This window comes from Panthera pardus, unplaced genomic scaffold, assembly GCF_024362965.1.
Source record: "Panthera pardus isolate Hobbes unplaced genomic scaffold, ASM2436296v1 HiC_scaffold_20, whole genome shotgun sequence".
Lineage (NCBI taxonomy): Eukaryota > Metazoa > Chordata > Mammalia > Carnivora > Felidae > Panthera > Panthera pardus.
Window position 1 is genome coordinate 87,172,948 of NW_026526766.1, and position 20,812 is coordinate 87,193,759.

Here is a 20,812-nt window from a genome sequence, read left to right on the forward strand (position 1 = left end):
AGCCCAGAAGACCAAACAAACATCATGATGAAAGAGAAAGTGGGGGGCAGGGCCACGGCACGGGCTATAACGGAAGACACACAGAATCCTCTTGACGGGGTGGTTTTAGACGGTGCCGCGCGAGGGAGGGCCTCCTGGGAGAGGCTTCTCCCGAGGTTTGGGGCCGGGTGTCGGGATCGGAGAGTCGGGGCCAGACTCACAAGCGGCCGAGCCTGCTGGGGGACCTTGGGGAGGAAGTTGACCTCCCTGTGCCTCAGTCTCCCCTCCTGTAAAATGGGCATGATGGGGTCACAGCTCCTCCAGCTCTCAGGGAGCTCCTGAGGATGAAAGGAACAACCACGGGGCTTGGAAGCAGGCTTATGGCTCGAGTCAGGGGGTCTCCCCTTCTCTAGCCTCCCCCTGCACCCCTGCCTTGTCCCAGGGAGGGCATGCCAAACAGAACATTAACCCCGCTGCCCCGCCCCCGCTCTGGTGGTGGCCTGAGATCTTTCTCGAAGGTGGGGTGGCTGAGCGCTTTCTAGGCCTCTGCCTAAGATTTCCCCCTAACAGGCTGGGGAGAGCTTTTAGGGGGGGTCTGAAGACTCCCGAGAGCGCTGGCCTGGGCGAGAGGGGCTAACAGTGCTCCGGGGCCTTTTCCCCCTCGGGGGCCCTGCCCTCCCCTGAGCCCAGGCACCCGGACCCGGGGCTGGTTTCTGCCTGCGCAGAAGCCCCTTTGTGGCCATCCTTCCACCACGTTAACTCAGACCCGGTGGCACCAGCAGGAGGGGGCCCGTGGGCACTCTGGCCTCTGTGCATTCCCGTGGCACCCTTGGCAGGGGGGGCTGCAGGGGCTGCACAGAGAGGCGTGAGGCTCAAAGAGCTCAGGGGCCACCTGAGCCCCCAGACAGCCGAGCCAGGCTGGGCCCCCCAGTCTCCTCATCTGTCCTAGGGCACAGTGCTTCCTCCCTGCCCTCGAGGGTCTGAAAGTCCGAGAAATCAGCAGCAATCTGTAGCCCAGAGCTCAGTGATACGTTTGCTACACCGGGGGACAAGGGCCAGGGGGACAGGACGGCCACAGCGGCGCCAGAACTCTGAGCCTCCTTTCTGAACACTGACACCTACAGGGGGGCACTGTCCTCGCTCCCAGCTACGCTCGGCTGGAAGGCTGTGGGTCCCCTCTAAGTACAGATTGGCCTGGGAACCTCCCCTCACACCCCTGCACCTCGTCCTCTCCATCTGCCTTAGTCAGGCTTCAGCTGGAGAAACCGAACCAGTGGGTCTGTGTGAAGAGAGGGCTTGCAAGGCTTTGGTCACGCAGCTGTGGGGCGGCGGGACAAGCGTGGAACCCGAAAAGCGCGGGGCGGGGGGCTTGTGGGGGGCAGGCGGGGAGGCAGGCTGGACCCCGGGTCTCCGTTGCCGCTGCCGACTGCCTGCAGGTGGAATATTTTCCCCATCGGTGAAGCCTCAGCTCCATACGTAGGCCTTTCGAGCGATGGATGGAGTCAGGCCCACCCAGGGTATCTGAAACAGTCCCCCTTACTTCTCCGCAACCGATTATGGGCTGTAATCGCATCTGCATGGCGTGTGCCCAGTGACCTCGAGGAACTGGGGACTGTAGCCTCGCTGTGTTGACCCTGACATCACACTCTGTGTCTCTGCCACCCTCCTCTGTCCGCGGTTTCTAGCTCCTTCTGCAGGGTGGGGAGCCCTCCCGGCTCTCCTGCAGTGAATTCTCACCTGCACCCTCAGCCCTTAGCCCCGGCTCTTCCTCCAGCCTTGCTCGTGCCGTCTCCCCTCAACCAGCCTGCGCAAGCCCCGCGTGAGCCCCACCCGGCGTGGGGCAACCAGCTTGCCTCGCCGCCCTCAGGGAGATGCCAGTCTCCTGTGGGAACGAGCAGAGCCCGGAACACCGGGGTCCGCCCGGTGCCTCTGTTTTGCTGGCCACGCAGCCGTGCTCTGGGCCGGATTCCCTGGTTAGATCGTGGCTCTGGGCTGCAGGAAGCCGGCCCCGTGGTTGTTTTCTTTCGATTGCACAATCCTGGCTCAGGAGGCCGGAGCGGACATCTGCTGTTTTGGCCGGCCGGGCACCCACGCCCCCCTTTCTGGCAAAAGCCCCCTAGTTGCCTCACGGTGAGTTCCCCTCGTGTGCGCAGCCTGGGGAGTGGGTTGTGGGTCCAGACGCCCCTGTCCCCCACCCTTGCCAGCGGGCGGGGCCTGTAGCCCTGGCTAGGTCGTTAGCCCTCCCCCCGCTCAGGACGGGGGACTCATTCCTCATCCTGGTGGCCAGTCCCTGAGGGTGGTCACTAGAGAGAGAGAGAGAGAGAGAGAGAGAGAGGGAGACACAGAATCAGAAGCAGGCTCCAGGCTCCGAGCTGTCAACACAGAGCCCGACACGGGGCTCAAACTCACAGACTGTGAGATGGTGACCTGAGCTGAAGTCAGTCGCTTAACCGACTGAGCCATGCAGGTGCCCCAAGAATCTGGTGAAAGCTTTGGATGCTCCCCCTAGACCAGGAAGATCTCTCCATCTATGTCTCTTCTCTTTCTCTCTCTCCCTCTGTCTCTGTCTCCATCTGTCTCTCTCATACACACACACACACACACACACACACACACACACACGCACGTTTTAATGCAGTTTCCCGAGGAGGGTGACCCTCAGAAGAACAGCCTCTGGATTTATAGGACAAATAACCAGCTTTGGCACACAAGTCAGTGGCCGAGCCCCACAACTGGGTGCCCTATGGGCACCAGTTCATCCCCCTAAACAGGACAGCATTTGTGGTGGGGACTGCTGTGTCTTCACCAAACCCTGGTCCCTTATTTTCCTCTTGGGCATGCGGCCGGACTACATTTCCCAGCCTCCCTTGCAGTCAGTTGTGGCCACATGACTAAGCTCTGGCCAATAGCGTGCGAGTTGAAGTATTACGCTTCCTGCCACATAAAATTCCTCCTATGCCATCCTCCACACTCTCTCCTTCCCCTTCCACAAGATTGTCGCAGAGGAGGCGAAGGCCCTAGAAAATGATGAGACACAAGATGAAGGAGCCTGGGCCCCTGAGTGAGCAGAGTTTTTTCCCCGTAAGCAAGAAAAAACGTATTTCGGAGCTGTTTGTTATATCTGTTAGCTCATCCTAATACACCATTTTTATGATCCTCATCCAGAGGATCTTCTCTTCATTTTATTTGTTTATTTACTTATTTATTTATTTAGAAAGCGTGCAAGGCAGGGAGAGGGGCAGAGAGAGAGAGAGAGAGAGAGAGAGAATCTTAGGCAGACTCCACACTCAGCACAGAGCCTGACATGGGGCTCGTTCCCACAACCCTGGGATCATGACCTGAGCTGAAATCAACAGTCGAAGGCTCGGGGCGTCTGGGGGCGCTCAGTCGGTGAAGCGTCTGACTTCAGCCCGGGTCATGATCTCGCGGTCCGTGGGTTCGAGCCCCACGTCAGGCTCTGTACTGACAACTCAGAGCCCGGAGCCTGCTTCCGATTCTGTGTCTCCTTCACTCTCTGCCCCTCCCCCACTTGCACTCTGTCTCCCTCTTTCTCTCAAAAGTAAATATACATTTAAAAAATTAAAAAAAAAAAAAAAAAGAGTCCAAGGCTCAATCGACTGGGCCACCCAGGGGCCCCTTCTGTTCCATCTTAAATTTCCTTTAACATAACAAGCTTCTCCCCTGCCTTCAGCCCGGAATCCCCAGGGCTGGAGAGTATCCACTGCTGGCCGGGGGCCTCGTGCTCCCTTGAACTCAAGGCATCTTCTCCAGGACCCTGATTCACCGCCCATGCGGGCTTCGCCCCTCGCCCTCAGGCCCCTCCACCCCAGCCTCAGGCCCCTCCACCCCAGCCTCCCTCATTTCACCACGTCTCTACAGGGCCCGGATGCTTCCCTGCTGAATTTCCTCAGGCCCCGCAGACACGCGGGGGGTCCTTCTGCAACGCCGCCGTGGTCTTTGCAGCTCCACAGTGTGGAAGGCCTGAGAGAGATTCCAGAGGGACTGGCTGGAGTCCGCCCATGGCTCCTTTCCTAAATGGACGGTGGCAAGGTTCCAGGAAGGTGGAGGCCAGGAATCTGGGCCCATTTCCCAGGCACAAAGTGCACCCCCAGCCCACCCCCCCGCCCCTTGGTCCCTGCATGCTGGGAGACTGGGAGACAGGTCTGGGCCCGTTACATCCCCACTGCGGGCACCCCTTTCCACCGAGTGAGAGGACTGGCCCCATCTTTTCCGTACTTCAGTGGACCCGCCTCCAAACTACCTCCGCCCTCGGTTACTTTTCTCATCAACAGAGCAGCTTTAATCCCGGGGACAGGACGAATGCCACACGATCTCCATTTACAGATGAGGAAGCTGATGTTCGTGAGCCACCTGAGCCACCGGCCCAGCCCGCCCCAGGACCGATGGCCAAAGCCTGGCAGGGGGGCTGGCCAGGCAGGCATACTGGGGCAGCCCAGCGGGGGAGACGAAGCTTCGGGAAAGAGGAGGAAGTTGACCCGCCCCCCTCCCCCCCTGCAAGGGGACCCCCCGGGGCAGCTCCCACGCCTTCCCGCGCTCTGGTGCCTCTCCCCTGCTTCACTCCTTTCCTGGGGTCCTTGCCCTCGGCCCACGCCGCCAGCCAGTTTGACCCCACCCTGGAGCTCGTGTCCTCTCCCTCTCTGGCTCCCACCATCGTTAGCGTCTGCCGTGGGCCTGGCTGCTCGGTTTCTCGTGAGCAGACCCAGCGAGCGACGCTTCTCCGAGGTTGTGTGCTCACTTTGCAAAACAGCAGAAATTTATAGCCCAAGTAATTGATCACGGTGCCGCTGCCTCCCTTCCGTCTCTCTCGGGCTCCTAATTCCCTTCTCCCACTCTCCTTTCTCTTTTTTCTCAGCGGGCCATCTGTGGTGTCAGAGAAAAGGAAGCCAAGGTGGGGGGCGGGGGGCGGATTCTAGTCCCAGTTCTGCCAATTATGAGTCACATGAACCTCAGTTTCCCCGTCCGCACAACAGAGACGCTAATAATACCTGTTCACGAGCGCGCTGGGCCCCCCCGCACGCCAGGGCCGTGGGGAGCACCCTACAGTGTGACTCTATCCCCAGAGCAATCCTGTGAGGTGGGGGGTGGCACTGGGCAACCCCCCCCCCCCCCCCCAGTTCCCGATGGGGATGCTGGGGCCCAGAGAGCTTGGGGCATTCACTTAGGCTCACAGGGCTGGTAAATGGCAGCCCTGGGGTTTGAACTTGAGTGATGTGCCCCGAAGCTCTAACCATGAGGCTCCACTGCCTCCCCTCCCCACAGACCAATCAGAGCAGAGGTGATCTTCACCAGGCCCCCTGACCCCTGTGTCACGGCATCCTGAGGCTAACTAGGGGGAAGGAAGGGAGGCCCCTGGGGCGAGGAAGTGTTCAGCAAACTGTAGAGTGCCAGGACAGGGAAGGAAACATCACAATCCTTTCCATCCCTCTGTAGCACTGGCTACTCCCTTGGAGCAGGGCCCCTGACTGTGGGAGAGACTCTGGGACCTAAGAGCTTGCCTGGCCTGGCCTTCAGATTCCTTCTCTCCTTCCAGAGACCCCCTGTGAACAGGAGCCTCCTGCTGGCCGGCCTACAATTGCCAGCCTCCTGGTGTTTTCAGGGAGGTCCACAGAACCTTCCAGAAAGACCCACAAATAGATTCTGAAGAGCACTGCACTTGCCCTTCAGGTGGCCCAGGAGGCACGCAGGCCTAGGACAGGGGGCCCAGGTCCCCCCCACCCCCCTGCCTGAGCCCTGGCTGGAAAGCCCCCGCGCTGACTCCCATTCCAGTGCTCCCGGGGCTGGCAGCCACTCCTGCCCCCTACTTCTGTTCAGTTCTGGGGGAAAAGCCTTTCCAGGGGGGCTTGAGCTTGTCTCTTCTCTTCCACTCCCCTCTTTCTGGCTGTGTCTCTGCCTCTCTGCTAGCCCCCAGCCCGTGGGGAAGGACTTGCTTTCTTCCGTGCAAGGCCACAGGCCAAGTGCAGCGCCTCTCCTGCCCCCCCAGCCTCTGAGGGCGCCTGTGCGCCCAGCACCCGGCCTCCTCCCTTCCCCACAGCAGCCCGGGGTCCGCCGCTGGGGGGTAGCCGGTGTGTTTTGTTCCCCCCTTTCTGGAAGGACAGGAGGCTCCAGCCCCTGCGGCTTCCTGCTCCCGCCCGGCTGGCGGAGATGAGAGCCGGCTGCAGAGCTGGGAGCCAGGCAGCAGCACACAGAACAAACAGAATTTTTTTTTGCAACTAGAGGGGGAAGCACAGAGCTAAAAATAAAACGAAAAGATCAGTATCTGTCAGTCTGACAGCTGATTGGCTGCTCGGAGATGCATATAATTACCAGCAACTGGCGCTGGGTAGGCAAAGCCGGGAGAAACTGCTCAGATGAGGTTAGGATTTAACCTTTAAATTCTGGAGCCACCGGAAGCTGAGGGGAGGACGGCGGGCGTCGGTGCTAATGAGGCTGGGGGGTGGCGGGGGGGCCGCCGAATCCGGGGTAGGTCCCCGGGGCTCCTCCGGGAAGGCCCTGGGAGCCCTCCGCCCGGGCTGCCTCCTCCATCAGACCGGGAGTGCATCTGATTGGGCGGCCTGGAGGCAGTGGTCCTTCTCCCCGCCCAGCTGGGGGTGGTGTTTTTCCGGGAAGCCGGGGTCTCGCTCCGGAGTGAGGGGGCTGCCTAGGGCCCTGGGCCCCTCCCGGACTGGCCTGTTGAGGCCCACCCCATCCCCACCCACATTCCTCAGCCTTTTCCTCCTGGGTGTCGGTTTCTGCCTTCCCTCCGGGCTCCCCTCCGTCCTACCCCACCGCCCACCCCACCCCCGCACCTGGCTGTTTCCTGCCCCACCTGGGGACCGCCTCCGGACACCTCAGGCTTTTCCTAGATCCCCCCGAGATAGACCAAAAAAAAAAAAAAAAAAACACAAAAAAACGGCTAGACTGGAGGCCTGTTGTGATGTCACTAAGCCTCAGTTTCTTCACCAGTGAAATGGGGGTGATAACAGGCCCACCGGCCCCTCGGCAGGTGCCAGGGGTCAGGAGCTGCGGGCTCTAGCCCCAGCTGGGAGTTGTCCCTTTCTCTCTTAGAACTGGTCTCCCCAGCAGTGAATTGGGAGAAAGAGCTCTTGTCCTCTGACCTCCCAAGGGAGCGTGGCTCTCCCAGAGCCCACGGTGGAGGTTATAGTGGGAGAGAACTTCTTCCTGCTCCTGGAACCCCCTTCCTTCCTCTCCCTCCAGCCCTTCCCTCCTGTGCCCTTCCTGTGGGAAGTCCTCCTGGGCACCCCAGTAGGTCATCTTGTGACAGCCCAGTAGGTCATCTTGTGGCTCACCTGGGGGTCTCACCTTAGGCTCAGGCCCCGGTCTGGGAGCCCTGTGAGGGCCAGAAGCTCACCTCTTGCTGGGGCCCGGCCCAGGGCCCCTTGGGAAGGGAGACACACAGACCCCTGATGTGGGACCTGCCCTGGGGCCCTGGAAGCCACCTTGGGCCACATTGCCCAGGCCTATGGCAATCCGCGGCCTGTGTTGGTGGGGGGCCATCTCTCGCCTGTATCAGCAGGCCCTGAGTTCCCCGGAGAACACCTGGTCCTGCCCTCTGAGGTGACACCCAGGGGGACACTGCCTCTGTGCAGGAGGGAGGGGAAGGAGAATGCCACCTGATGCCGCGGTCCTAGCCCTTGGTGGCCCCTCCTCAGAAAGTTCCAGAGTTTGCCTGCCCAGCCCTGGGTTTATCCTGTGCTCCGTGGGTTGGGCGGGGTTGGGGGGATAGGTTCCGGGCATTGAGCTGCCTGAGTGCCAAGACCTGGAAAGCCCAGACTAACCGACAGGAGACTCTTTCCAGAGCTCCTAACTGGGGTGGGTAGGATGCAAAGGGCAGGGTGGGGGAGGGCAGGAGAAGGAATCCTAACAGTTGGCATTCCTACTTCCCAGCCTGGCTGTGTCTGCCCATCCGGGGCCCTTGAAGGCATTGTCTGGCCCCCACAATGACTCCTTGAAAGCAGTACTATTGTTATTTACCCTTTGCAGATGAGGAAACTGAGGTCATCGGAGCCGTTAAGCAACCCAGGGCAGAGCCTGGATGCGCCCAGAGCCCCGTCCCCTGAGGCCGAATGAAAGGGAGGTGCAGAGACATGAGATGTTGCTGCAGCAATTGAGGCCTTCTGGGCGGGTACCTTGGCCCCAAGAGTCTTGAGGATGCTTTTGTGTGTGGTGTTGCCTAGGAATTCCCCCCTTTGGCGTCTCTGTGAGAGATCAGGAAGATTTGAACTGCTTTTCGGTGATGTGGGATGTCAGAGTGGTGTTTGAACCGGCCGCTGCGTTGAGACTGGACCCCGAGGCTGCCGGGTTTTATTCGGGTTACGGTGATAATAAAAGCCACCCGAGCAAGCAGCGCGGGTTTCTACCGACTGAGTGCCCGGCCTGTGCTCGACGCAGGGTTCAGCCTTGCCCTGGATGCATACTCTGAGCCCTCGCCACCGGCCTCGGATAAACATTATTCTCGTCCCCGTGTTATTTCTGTATAGCTGATCTCTGAATCCGTCTCTGCGTTCACTGTTTCCTCTGTCAGGCAGGGGTCTCTTCCGTTGATTGCCAAGCCCCCGGCACCCAGCCCTAGCTCCACAAGATGCAGCGGGACAGCAAAGCTTTGCTGGACTCATTTCAGATGAAGAGACCGAAGGTCAGAGTGGTCCTACAGCTCGCCAGGAGGGACCCTACCCGCCCCCCCCCACCAGGTCTCTGTAGCTTCAGAGCCCAGATGCTAATCACCACCTCACACCGCTGCTTGAGAGATCCCGTCTGAGATTCTCCCCAGGAAAGCTACAGAACACAAATCCTCCCACCCCTGCCCTCCACCGAGGGTTCGCGGGTCTTTTTAAATTTTTTTAAGTAGGCTCCATGCCTAACGTGGGGCTTGAACCCACGACCCCAAGATCAAGAGCCTCACGCTCTACCGACTGAGCCAGCCAGGCGCCCCTGTTCTCAGGTCTTATACTGAAACATGTGAAACCTTCTAAAGGGAATCTGCCCCTTCCCCACCTTTTCCTTGCTTCCTGGGGAATCGGGTGAAAGTTGGCCAGAGTTAGCTCAGTGTTAGGGAAGTTGTACTGTTTCTAGAGTTGCGGTTGTGTGTGTGTGTGTGTGCGCGTGACCTGATTCAAACTTCCCTTCTTTGTCATATTGGTCCCCCCTCAGAGAAATCTTTGAAGTGGAAATGACCTTACTATATGATTACTAGCCAGGTTAAGTCATATGTGCAATTGGTCGCTGTTGCTTATCTCTACGACGGGGCCCCTGGTTCTGGAGGATGTAAACAACCATCTCAGGGAGGCCAGAGGTTATAAACTCGAGATGCTGATATTCAAGAGTTTGACTCTACCACTGAGTGACCTTGGGAGCCTCTGACCTCTTTGAGCCTTGGCTTCCTCATCCGTAGAATGGGGACATGCATATATCTATCTTAATGCCTGGCTGTAGGTGGGGAGAAAGAGGTCAAGCTTTTCTCTCTCTTTTTTTTAAAGATTTTTTTTAAATGTTTATTTTGGGGAGAGAGAGAGAGAGAGATTGAGAGCGAGCACGAGCGCGGGGGAGGGGCAGAGAGAGAGAGAGAGACACACACAGAATCGGAAGCAGGTTCCAGGCTCCGAGCTGTCAGCACAGAGCCCGACGCGGGGCTCGAACGCACAAACCGTGAGATCATGACCTGAGCTGAAGTTGGACGCTTAACCGACTGAGCCACCTAGGCGCCCTCAAGCTTTTTGTGTTAAAAAAAAAAAAAAACATTTAGGGGGCACCTCGGTGGCTCAGTCGGTTAAGCGTCAGACTCTTGATTTCGGCTCAGGTCATGATCTCGTGGTTCGTGGGATCGTGCCCCTCACTGTCAGTTACATGGGGCCTGCTTGGGATTCTCTCTCTCTCTCTCTCTCTCTCTCTCTCAAAATAAATAAATAAATGAGCTTAAACATCATTTAAAAACTAACGTGTTCCACGAATAACATACAATTTTTATCCCTATACTTTAAGAAACGTTGGCTTGAAAAAAATCTGTCTGAACGCCAAACAGCATCCGAGCACCTGCTGCGTGCCCAGCACTGCACTGGGCCCTTGGAAGACTGGGTGGTGTTCCCCCACTCGAGGGCGTGTCCTGCGCCCTAGGCACGAGTGTAACTCTTCGCCTGCTCAGGCCCCCCACCCCCCCAACGCGACCCCACAAGGTGGCCGTGACCGGGATCGCCATTTCCTGGGTGAGGAAAATGAAGCGATGACCCCGAGGTTGTCTCTGCCCTGGAAGAGCTACATCTCCTGGGACAGACCAGAGAAACACCTGGCGTACCAGGGGGCACCCAAGGCCGTGTAACTGACCCCGCCTATCAAAAACCACTGGAAAGGGGCGCCTGGGTGGCGCAGTCGGTTAAGCGTCCGACTTCAGCCAGGTCACGATCTCGCGGTCCGTGAGTTTGAGCCCCGCGTCAGGCTCTGGGCTGATGGCTCGGAGCCTGGAGCCTGTTTCCAATTCTGTGTCTCCCTCTCTCTCTGCCCCTCCCCCGTTCATGCTCTGTCTCTCTCTGTCCCAAAAATAAATAAAAAAAACAAAAAAAAAACAAAAAAAAAACGTTGAAAAAAAAAAACCACTGGAAAGACCTCCCTGGGACCTTGCTTTAAAAAGTCCCCCTTGTTGGTAGGTCGGTATCAGAGTTCTAAGCCCTTTGCTGTGGCTGCTGGCGGAGGGCACGTGTTTTCGATCTCACAACGGACTGCTCTTGAGTTGGCTTGGCCTTCGCTGTGGTGTTCTAGTCTGTGGTGTGGCCTTTGGGGGCTGCCCCTGCACCCCGGTACGGGCGGGGGCCGGCAGCGGGTGGGGAAGCACTTGCTTCGTTTAAAAACAATTTTTTTTTTTAATGTTTATTTATTTTTGAGACAGACAGAGCGTGAGCAGGGGAGGGGCAGAGAGAGAGAGACACGGAATCCGAAGCAGGCTCCGGGCTCCGAGCTGTCAGCACAGAGCCCGATGCGGGGCTCGAACTCACAAACCGTGGGATCATGACCTGAGCCGAAGTCGGCCGCTCAACCGACTGAGCCACGCAGGTGCCCCTGCTTTGTTTTAAAGAAAATATCAGAAAGCAGGTGCCGCCGCTGAAAAATAATTGAGACAAATGCCCTTCCTTCCGTAACTCAAATTTCTAAGCTAATTCCTCTCTACGTTCCCGCCAGAAAAGTCCCTCCTGCTGTTAGGCGCCCCAAGGCCCGTGTTTCTCCAACAAGCACAGTGCTTTTGTTCAGTGATAGAAGCTTTCGTATTTTAGGTTAATCAAGGGCAACGGTGATGCCCGTTCGGCTCCCATCATCCCCTCGAGAGTCTGACTGAGCCCAGTGGGTTGGCGGAATCCCACCCAGAGCAAGGCCACGGGCTGGTGCATGTACCTCGTGGTGGCCTGGCCCTCAGTAAAGACGCAGCAACCATGGGAAATTTCAAGAGGCCGTAAACAGCATGGAGCCCCGCCCAGTTTGTGAGGCCCTCCAGGGACCCCAGGTTGGGAACCGTGGGGCTAAGGCAGTGGGGATGGAGGTACAACTCTTGGGCAATCCCGGCAGCCGCTCCCAGTTCCTCATCAAGGGATCCCCCTGCCGCAGGGTGTCCCCGAAGAGCTCGGTGGCCGTTGAGACACCCTGACTACGGTCATGGCTGTGTGACCTTGGGTCGATGGCTTTCCCTCTCTGAACTTCTGGGTGTCCCTGCTTTCCTCCTGGGTTGTGAGTGCTCCGTATAGGGCCTGGGTGTCTTTGCTGTTGCTGCTACCTCTTGTTCAGGTCCCCATGCCCTGACCGTGTCACTGGATGTCTGCGACGCAGAGGGGGTGCAAAGGTGTAGAACCCCTGCGAGCAGCCATCTGTGATGGGACAGAGAGCCTGGAAGGGGAGCGAGGAGGCCCGATATCTGAGTGCGCCCCCGCTTTAACGTGCCCCCAGAGCACCTGGAGATCTCGTCCAAGTGGAGAGTCGATGCAGCGGGCCTGGGCAGGGGCACCCAGGTGAGGCAGCCGCAGGTGCCACTCCCTGGCCCGAGGAGGAAAGCAGGCCACGTGGTATCTGGAAGCAAGGGTTCCAGAAAGGCCTGAGAGCCCCAGAATGGCCAGGACGGGAAAGACGAGGCAACATGAGGGTAAAATTATGTTTTCACCAGAAGAAAAGATTTCTGCCTCCTAGTGCGGAGAAAGATCTCTGTTCCCACCCCCACGCAGCCCCAGGGGCCCGAAAGAATGCGGTTTTCTGAGTGCAGCTTCCCTCGCCGAAGGGGGTGGATTCGCTCTTAAAAAGTTGCCTGTAAAATGAATTTTTCTATATCAAATGCTATTTTCCAGTGGTCGTGTTTTAAGACCATGGTAGCGTTCCCACTGAGAAGTATCTAACGCTGAGGCATTGGCCTTGAGGATGCGGCCAAGGCGAGGGGTGGAGAGTTCATGGGTGCGGCCCTCCCCCACCGCCGCGGATTGTGGGTGGGGGGGGGCTACAGAACTCATGAGAGCTCGAACTGCAGAATTTGGGAACCAAAACCCGAATCCTAAATGGTCCCCTAATGGTCTGAGGTTCATGCCCAAGGGCCCTGACCAGTATCGCCGAATGTAAGATTGGCTGGGCCAGAGAGACCCAGAGCAAACCAGCCCCTCAACTGGAAAAGGAGCCCGGAGGGGCTGTCTGTCCTGATGGGCTGGCCACCTGGTCTTTGTGTAGAAGGCCGTAGGCCACACTCTATCAGGCTGGGAGTGTTTTTGTTTTTTCTACTGGGCACAGTCTTTTTTTTTTTTTTTTTTAACGTTTATTTATTTTTGAGACCGAGAGAGACAGAGCATGAACAGGGGAGGGTCAGAGAGAGGGAGACACAGAATCTGAAACAGGCTCCAGGCTCTGAGCTGTCAGCACAGAGCCCGACGCGGGGCTCGAACTCACGGACCACGAGATCATGACCTGAGCCGAAGTCGGCCGCTTAACCGACTGAGCCACCCAGGCGCCCCCGGGCACAATCGTTTAATATACTCAAGGAGCTCGCTGCCGTGACCATTTGGCTGTGTCTCCCAAGAGTGTTCTGGGGGCTCTGAAGCCAGCGTTCCACAAAGACTCCTGAGACAAGCAGGGTTAAGAGAAGGCTGGGTTTCCTCGCCCAAGGCGGGTGGTGGGGGGTGGGGGGGCGTGGCCCGGGGGTTCTGCTTGGATATGCCAAGGAACGCTGCGATTCTCGAATAAGAGACTCAAGTCAGTCAGGCCACGTCGGACAGACAGACTGTGCTTTTCATCCTATTCTGGGATCAGTATTGCACACAACACACTTTAGGAACCAAGTCAACGAAAGGCTCTCGTAACTAAAAGGCTCTGTTGCTCAATTAGTTCCCTGCTGCTGCATGAGAAATCACCCCAAACTTAGCGGCTTGAAACAATAAGCATCAATCTCAAAGGTTTCTGTGGGGTAAGGGATTCTGTGGGTAAGGAGGGGGAGGGCTTTGTCATCCGACGGCTCGACCGGGGCCGGACGGTGGATTCCAAGATGGTGCACTCATCGGGCTGGTGAGGTGGTGCCGGCTGTTGGCCAGGAGACCTCAGTCCCTTGCCCCAGGGACTTCTCTGGAGGGTCCTTCTCTGGACCTAACCTTGGGCCATTTCTGCAGCATCCTATTGGTCCCGCGGGGGCAGCCATATTCACGGTGGCGGGGCCTACAGAAATGTGAACACCGGGGGGCGCCTGGGTGGCTCAGTCGGCTAAGCGTCCGACTTCGGCCCAGGCCATGATCTCACAGCTCGTGAGTTCGAGCCCCGCGTCGGGCTCTGTGCTGACAGCTCGGAGCCTGGAGCCTGCTTCGGATTCTGTGTCTCCCTCTCTCTCTGCCCCTCCCCTGTCACACTCTGTCTGTCTGTCTCTCTCTCTCAAAAATAAAATAAAACATTTAAAAAAAAAAAAAAAGCAATGTGAACACCGGGAGGTAGGAATCGTCTGGAGATCATCTCGCAAGTTGACGACCCAGTAACCGATCACTGCGGTGTGGGAAGGTAACTTGCCTCATTCGCACAGTTGGGTTCTTGCCATTGAGTGTCAGTTAGGAACTCTGACTAGTGACCCGCTAACCTATGATATAAGGGAAGAGGACGAGAACAGGCAACGAAAGGAACCGTAATAACCCAGCCCCATTTATCGAGCGCTCCCCCCGTGCCCCCTCTCGGGGCATCATGGCGCCACGCAATCCTTGTCCCCAACCAGTGGGTTCCAGCGATGTTTCCAAGTTAGGCCACCCCTTCCTATGAAACGCACAAAACGAGATTATTTTCTGATGAGGGCGATAACAGCACAAGTAGGTCTGCCTTCTAGAAGTTCAGAGACCAAGTCGGTGACCCCGGGTGAACCCACGTGGAGAAGGCTGGAGAGTGAACTTTGGAGGCATAAATGCCAAAGATAAACAGATACTAAATGGCTGAGATAAAATATTTATTTCGCGTACGTGGACAAGACGTGGGATCGGGGTGAGCCGGGGTGGGGGGTGGGGGGGTCTTGGGTTTACCGGAGCCTCGTTGCTGTGAGAAGTGATCACATCCCCAGGCTGGGAGGCAGTGAGGCCTAGTGTTCAGGAGCGGGTTCCCTGGGGGCCTGAGACACCCGCACCCCCCAGGCCTGCCCATTTGCGGTTAGCTGTGCGACCCCAGGCAGGTGACTCCACGGTCCTCTGTTTCCCGTCTGCAAAATGGGGGTGGTAATGGCGGGCGATGATTCAGGGGGGACGATCCCTGACCCAGCACGAGGGCTCGGGGATGTTTTAACCCGTGACAAAGCGGACGGCAGCCCGCCATGGCGGTGGCACCCCAGGTTCAAGGAACCCTCGCAGAAGTGTCATTTGCCTGGAAGGAGCCTTGCTCTGTGACCACGAGTGGACCCGCAGCCACAAAATAGACATCCGCTGTCGCTCGGGCCTCCTGCAGGGGTGACCCCAGAGGGCTGGAAGGAACCCAGCCCCTCCTTCCGCTTGGAGCGTGTGCAGGCATGGAGCCTGCCCGGCCCCTTCCTGTCCTGTTGGGGCATGATTTTAACAGAGGGAGCATCCTGGGTATGTTCCGCAGCCCCCTCCCCCATAAGTCTCAACCCACCGAGCAGGTCTTGGGGAGCTCTGGCTAAATCTGCTGTCCCTGCAAATGGACCAGGTATGGACTCAGAAACGGAATGCGGGCACTGGTCCCCGACCCGCCAGCCTGCGTCTCCGCTGATGGAGGGGTGTTTGAATGGCAGGTGCTAAACGCAGGTCTTTGGGTCAGGCTGGCCCTGGGAGCCCTTGGCTCTATCCCTTGGGGCTGTGTGACTCTGGGCAAGTGCCTCAGCCTCTCTGGGCCTCCGTCCCCCCATCCCTACAACCCCGGATGGACTCACCTGCTGGCCCTCAGTCTGTTCTGAGGAGCCTGGGGCCAGCCAGGAAGACACAGAGATCGCCCGGGGTGTGCATGGGGGAAGTCCAAGGACACCCCTCTCCTGTCCAATCAGGGCAACTCTGTTTCCATCTCCTGGGTATGTCGGTGTTCTGGGTAATACTTCATTGAAACGAAGGAGAAGGAGAAGGAGAAGGAGAAGGAGAAGGAGAAGGAGAAGGAGAAGGAGGAGAGAAGAAAATGTTGTCCGCAGTGGAAACAATACGGTCTAGAAGTTTCTACCAGCTTGTTGTCCTCTGGCTCATTCCTTCAAGCTCCAAGGGAGCAGAGGAGCAGACACGAGCTGGGTTTAGTGACTGCCAGTGTCCAAACGGTTCTTGGTTTTCTGGCTTGGGGGGGTCTCCTCTGTGGGTGCCAAGGTCACAGGCAGGCTGGGCAGGCTGGCCTCCTCCCTGAACACGTGCGCTGCCACACCTGCCCCCAGGGGAAGCTGTCCCGGGGTCTGTTTCTTCACCTGTGCAGGGAGGAGGCCACCGGGGCTGAATGATCTCTCAGCCCCTCTTAATGTCAGCGCGCTGACTGCTGCATTTATGGAGCTCCAGCTGTCTGCAGAGTGGGGTCTGGAGCAGAGGAGGAGCCGGCCTGAGCCCGCTGCCTCCGGCCGGCCTGGCGACCGCAAGGCTCAGAGTGGCCACCCGGGCCCCAGGAGAATCCAGTGCCAGGCCCGGCTGCCAGGCTGCCATTTGCAATGTCTCCTGTTGGTGGCACTTTGGCGTGGTTCAGGTGTTTCTGGGCTTAGACTGTATCTGGTCTGTGAAAACATGCGAGCTCCCTCTCTCTGTTAAGGTTCTGTTTTTCACTCGAGGGAATCCCAGTGCCTAGAGTTGGATCTGACTGTGGCGTTCCCCTGGTGGAACCTTCCATGGCTCCTCACTGCCCTCGGAAGACAGTCTGAGCCTGGGAGTGGCCCCAAGGCCTTCTGGAGCCTGGCACAGGCCAAGCCCTCCCACCTGAGGACTCTCCACCCCTTACCCTCTCTCCTTCAGACACACAGACTGGAACATGCCGACCTCTCCCTCTCTCTCTCTCTCTGGAGCCTCGCGTTGCTACCCAGAACACTCCTCTTTTCATGGCTCCCTAAATGTCACTTCCTCCAGGAAGCCCCTCCCTGCCTAATTGAGCACTTTAGCTGGCGCTCAGGCTCACCCTGTACTTCTCCTTTGTAGGGCTCATCATGGCAATGATCTAAAAAACTCCTCTTTATCTGACAACCCCTCTCCACTCACACACACACACACACACACACACACACACACACACACGCACAATGGAACGTGGGCTCCATGAGGACCTCCCCGTCCAATTACCCAGGCCCAGCATCCCAGGAGAGCTCTGGAAATGTCTGCAGAGTGAATCCATGACGGGAGACTGCAGGGGCCCGACATACAGCCTGTTGACTCAGGCCGGTCGCCTGGGGCCGGCTATCCACCTGACCGGGTCACTCAGAGGCCTGGGAACCCCGCGGGCCACCCGGCTCTATCCTCGGGCCCCCGAAGGCTCTGCCTGGAAGGACGGAAGGGGTTAAGCGTTCCTGGCGGCCTCGTGCTGTGTCTGCGGCAGTTCCCCCTGGGGGGGGGGGGGGGCAGCAGCCTCCGAGGTTGGTGAGGAATGTTTGCAATGCAGAGCTGGGAGGGAGGGCCGGCTGCTGGAAGTGGAGGCGGCAGGGCCAGGCTCCCCAGTTGAGCAATCGCCCGGGCCCAGCCGGTTCCTGTAACTCCTGCCCCTCCCGCCTTTTCCCGCCCTGCCGGCTTCCTCCCCCTCTGCCTGCCCGGCCTGCACCCTGGAGCCTGCAGAAGGCACTGAGGCCCAGAGAGCTTGGAGGCCAGAGGTGAAAGGGAGGGGAACTCCAAAAGGAGACAGAGGAGTACAGTCAGCTCAGCCACCTTGGCCCAGAGAGGGCAGGGCCTTTGCCCAAGGTCACACAGGGAGGCACCGCCCACCCGAGTGGGGAAGCTCTCCCCACTGAAGGCAAAGGCCCCCCTCCCCCAGCCCCGGCTGGGCTCTTCGCTCAAGCCCCAGGGGCTCAGAGAGGACGTTGGCTCTCAGGGGGCTGGGCGCACCCCTCCCCTCCCCACCTCCCTGGTGCTGCCCACTGCTTAGCCTGTCCTGGGGCCGCTGGTCACCTCCATCCGTCACCTCCAGGGAGCGCGGCGCGAACGGATGGAGGACAAACTTGAGCTGGTTCTCGAAAGCCCCCTTTTCCTTCCTTATTCCAGTCCCCTTCAAGGAAGGACCTTCACGGTACCGCCCAGGCACCAAATGAATTTCTTTCTCCGCAGGCACACCCGCCTTCTCCGGGAGAGCAGCATTCCCTGACACCCCAGAGTGAGCTCCGTCCGTCCCCTGACAGTACTGACCAGTGCTGTCTGGGGGTCTGGGGAGGCCCCTCCACGGGTCACTCGGAGCCCATTGGAATCTCCGGCTCCCCCTGTCTCCAGCCTCCTGGTGGTGGCACCTTTTACAGAGCCTCAGTTTCCGTATCTGTAAAGTGGAATTAAGGAAGGGGGGTGGGCAGAACAGGCGGCAGGCAGTCTGTTTCTGCTAAGGCTCTGGGCCCCTTGCCTTTCGTGGTGCTTGGGACAGTCGTCCGGGGCTTGCTCAGGGTAATACTAGGACCCCGCGTCTCTGGAGGGCCGGGGTAGGTGACCCGAGTGAGCTAGACGTTCCTCTGAGAATCACACACCCCATTTGCAGGTAAGGAGGCTCGAGGCAGCAGCGCCTCGCCAGGCCACGCAGGCGTAGGGAGGGAGTTTTAAAGCCAGGGAGGAACTTTAGCACCCACCGGGCAGGGGGAGACGCCCCACCAAAGGGTCACAGCCCACGGGGGTGAGGGGAGCTCAGAGTGGCCGAGCCTCTTGCTTTTGGGGCCCGCCGCCGCCCCCGGCCGACGGCGTCTCCGCGTCCCCGCTCCCTGTCCGCGGTGCACCGAGGCCGTGGCCGGGAAGGACCCCCACAGCCGGCTGGGCTCCCGCGGACAGATGGACGGATGACGGCCGCCCCCTCCCAAGGCCCGCGGGCTGCCTGGCTTCGCCACCTCCTCCCGAGCAGGTTTCCTTTAAGAAACCAGAAGATTGATTTCCTGGCAGGCTCTGCGCCGAGGAGCCCGTCCAAATGGTTTGCATGTCTGCATTTTTTACTGCTCCGTTTAATATGTATGCAAATGCCGGCCGGCTGCGCCCGCCGCGGCCGCACAGTCACACGCGGCGCCCCATTAAAGCGGCCGTCCGGGCGCGCGCCTCCTTCCAGGCGACGGGCTCGGGCCCTGATAGATGGGGTGCGGGGACGGAGACAGATGACGGGCTTTGTAATTTCTTTTTCTCTTTTTCTGGGGGTGGGGGGGGGGGCGGCTCAGACTGGAAACGGTAGAGGAGATTTAAATATATGCAAAATTGTTTGGGGGGGTGGGGGGGGGGCGGTGGGTAGAAACCTGAACGGTGGGGGGGGGAGAGAATTCAGCGTTTCCTCCGTAGGAGTCGGGCTGGAGGCTGGAGGGGGGAGCCAGAGCCCCCACAGTCACCTTCTGGCGGAGAGAGCGGCTTTGCTCCTGATAAGCAGGCGCGGTGTCCTACGGGAAGCGCTGCTTCAGCCGCAGTGAAAAGGAAAATGCTGGTTATTTTCAGCCTGGCTTCACCTGGGGGGGGGTGGGGGTGGGGGTGGGGGGTGGGGGTGGGGGGGAGGCACTGGCGGGAGGTATTCGCATCCCACCCCCACTTTCTTTCCTGGGGCATCCAGAGCCTATCATGTTATAGTGATAGTGAGACACCGGCCCCATGGGGTAGGTCACACCCATTGTACAGATGGGGAAACTGAGGCTTGCTGGAGAGAAGCCCCTTGGGAAGGATTGAAGAGTGACTGTTGTGGAGGGGGGGGGGGGCGGATTGGGAATACTAGAGCTGCGTTCTTGACCCCCGCAGCCCTCAGCCATCTCTTGCTCTGTGGAGTTTGCCCCCCCCCCCACCATGGAATCTGCCTCCCTCCCCATCCACCCACGCTCTCCACCCCTCTCCACCCGGCCCCCAGCCTCCTACCTGCACCCCCCCCACCTGCCTGGTAAATCAAGATCGCCCCTGAGCGAGCCTGAGGACTGAGCCCCAATGTTTCAAAATATATTTGAAGGCTAAAAGTCAAGGGGGTGACGTTGAAAAGCCTCTTTCTGAATTTCCCAGGATTTCAGGCGATGTGGCAGCTGGGGGGCAGCCTGGAGGATCATGGGAGCACAGAAACGGTTCACAGAGGGGGCTGCGGCCTCGAGAGAGGGCCGTTCTGGAGCGGACGACAGACCGACCGACAGAAATTTACCCTTGGGTGCGTGTGAACACGCAGTGCGTTTGTGCCCCGTGTCCGGGAGTCGTTATGAACGTGTCTGTGTTTACGTGCATGCCGGCGTGTGCCGGTGCAAGGGTGGGGCTGCGTGTGTCCCGTGTCACGAGTGTGTGTGTCCACGTGACAGCGGCTGAGAACTCTTGTCCTCGGGCTGGCAAGCCGCAGGGGTGCGAATTTCCCCGCGGGTTTCCTCCTCCTCGTGGGCGGGGGTTTCCTCCTCCTCATTCGCCCCGGGCCTCACCACGGAGCCGAACCAGGCAATGACCCCAGGTCCCAAGTCTTTCCCTTGACTCACCTCCGCCTCAGGATCGTCCACCCTTCTTCCACGCCTCCTCCACATGGGCGTCACTTTCCCGAGCTGGCCCCAACCTCAGTCACCACTGTGGTGCCCGTGGTGATTATTGCCTGTAAGCTGTTTGCATCACCGAGTCAAGAAAGTTCTTTCGTTGAGGGCATGTGTTTCAAAGCTCTTTCTTCTTCTTCTTCTTCTTCTTCTTCTTCTTCTTCTTCTTCTTCTTCTTCTTTAACGTTTCTTTCTTTCTTTCTTTCTTTTGAGGGAGAGAGACAGAGCATGAGGTGGGGAGGAGCAGAGAGAGAGGGAGACGCAGAATCGGGCTCTGAGCCGTCAGCCCAGAGCCCGACGCGGGGCTTGAACCCATGAATTGCGAGATCGTGCCCTGAGCCGAAGTCAGACGCTCAACCCACTGAGCCACCCAGGCGCCCCCATTGAGGGCATTTTGAATGCACATCAACATTGCTCCTGTCTGAGTACCTCCTGGGGCGGGGGAAGGGGGGCGACTTCTGAAGCATCCCCTAAAGCCGGCCTGAAGCCTAGAGAGGCAAGGGTGCTGAGCCTGGGCCAAGGGGGAGCCCTGACCTCCCCTAGAAGGAATCCCTGTGTTTGTGCAATCGCTTGCTGACTTCCTCCTCCTGCTCCAGGAGGGCAGGACCCGGGTCTTCGCGAGGAGTCCCCTCAAACCGTCCAGCACCCGGTAGCGGCCGGACAGTAGCTGTTGAAACAGACAAGCGTGATGGACGAGTCAGCGAGTGCATGCATTTTGGCAACCCTAGGCCTCCCGCC

At 58.9% G+C, this 20,812-nt stretch overlaps 1 non-coding gene across 1 annotated transcript; it reads right to left on the minus strand.

The window, feature by feature from the left end:
* Positions 1-8,851: 8,851 nt before the first annotated feature.
* On the minus strand, positions 8,852-8,924 carry TRNAK-CUU (transfer RNA lysine (anticodon CUU)). Its single transcript has one exon. It is a non-coding gene; the product is annotated as a tRNA-Lys (tRNA).
* Positions 8,925-20,812: the final 11,888 nt, after the last annotated feature.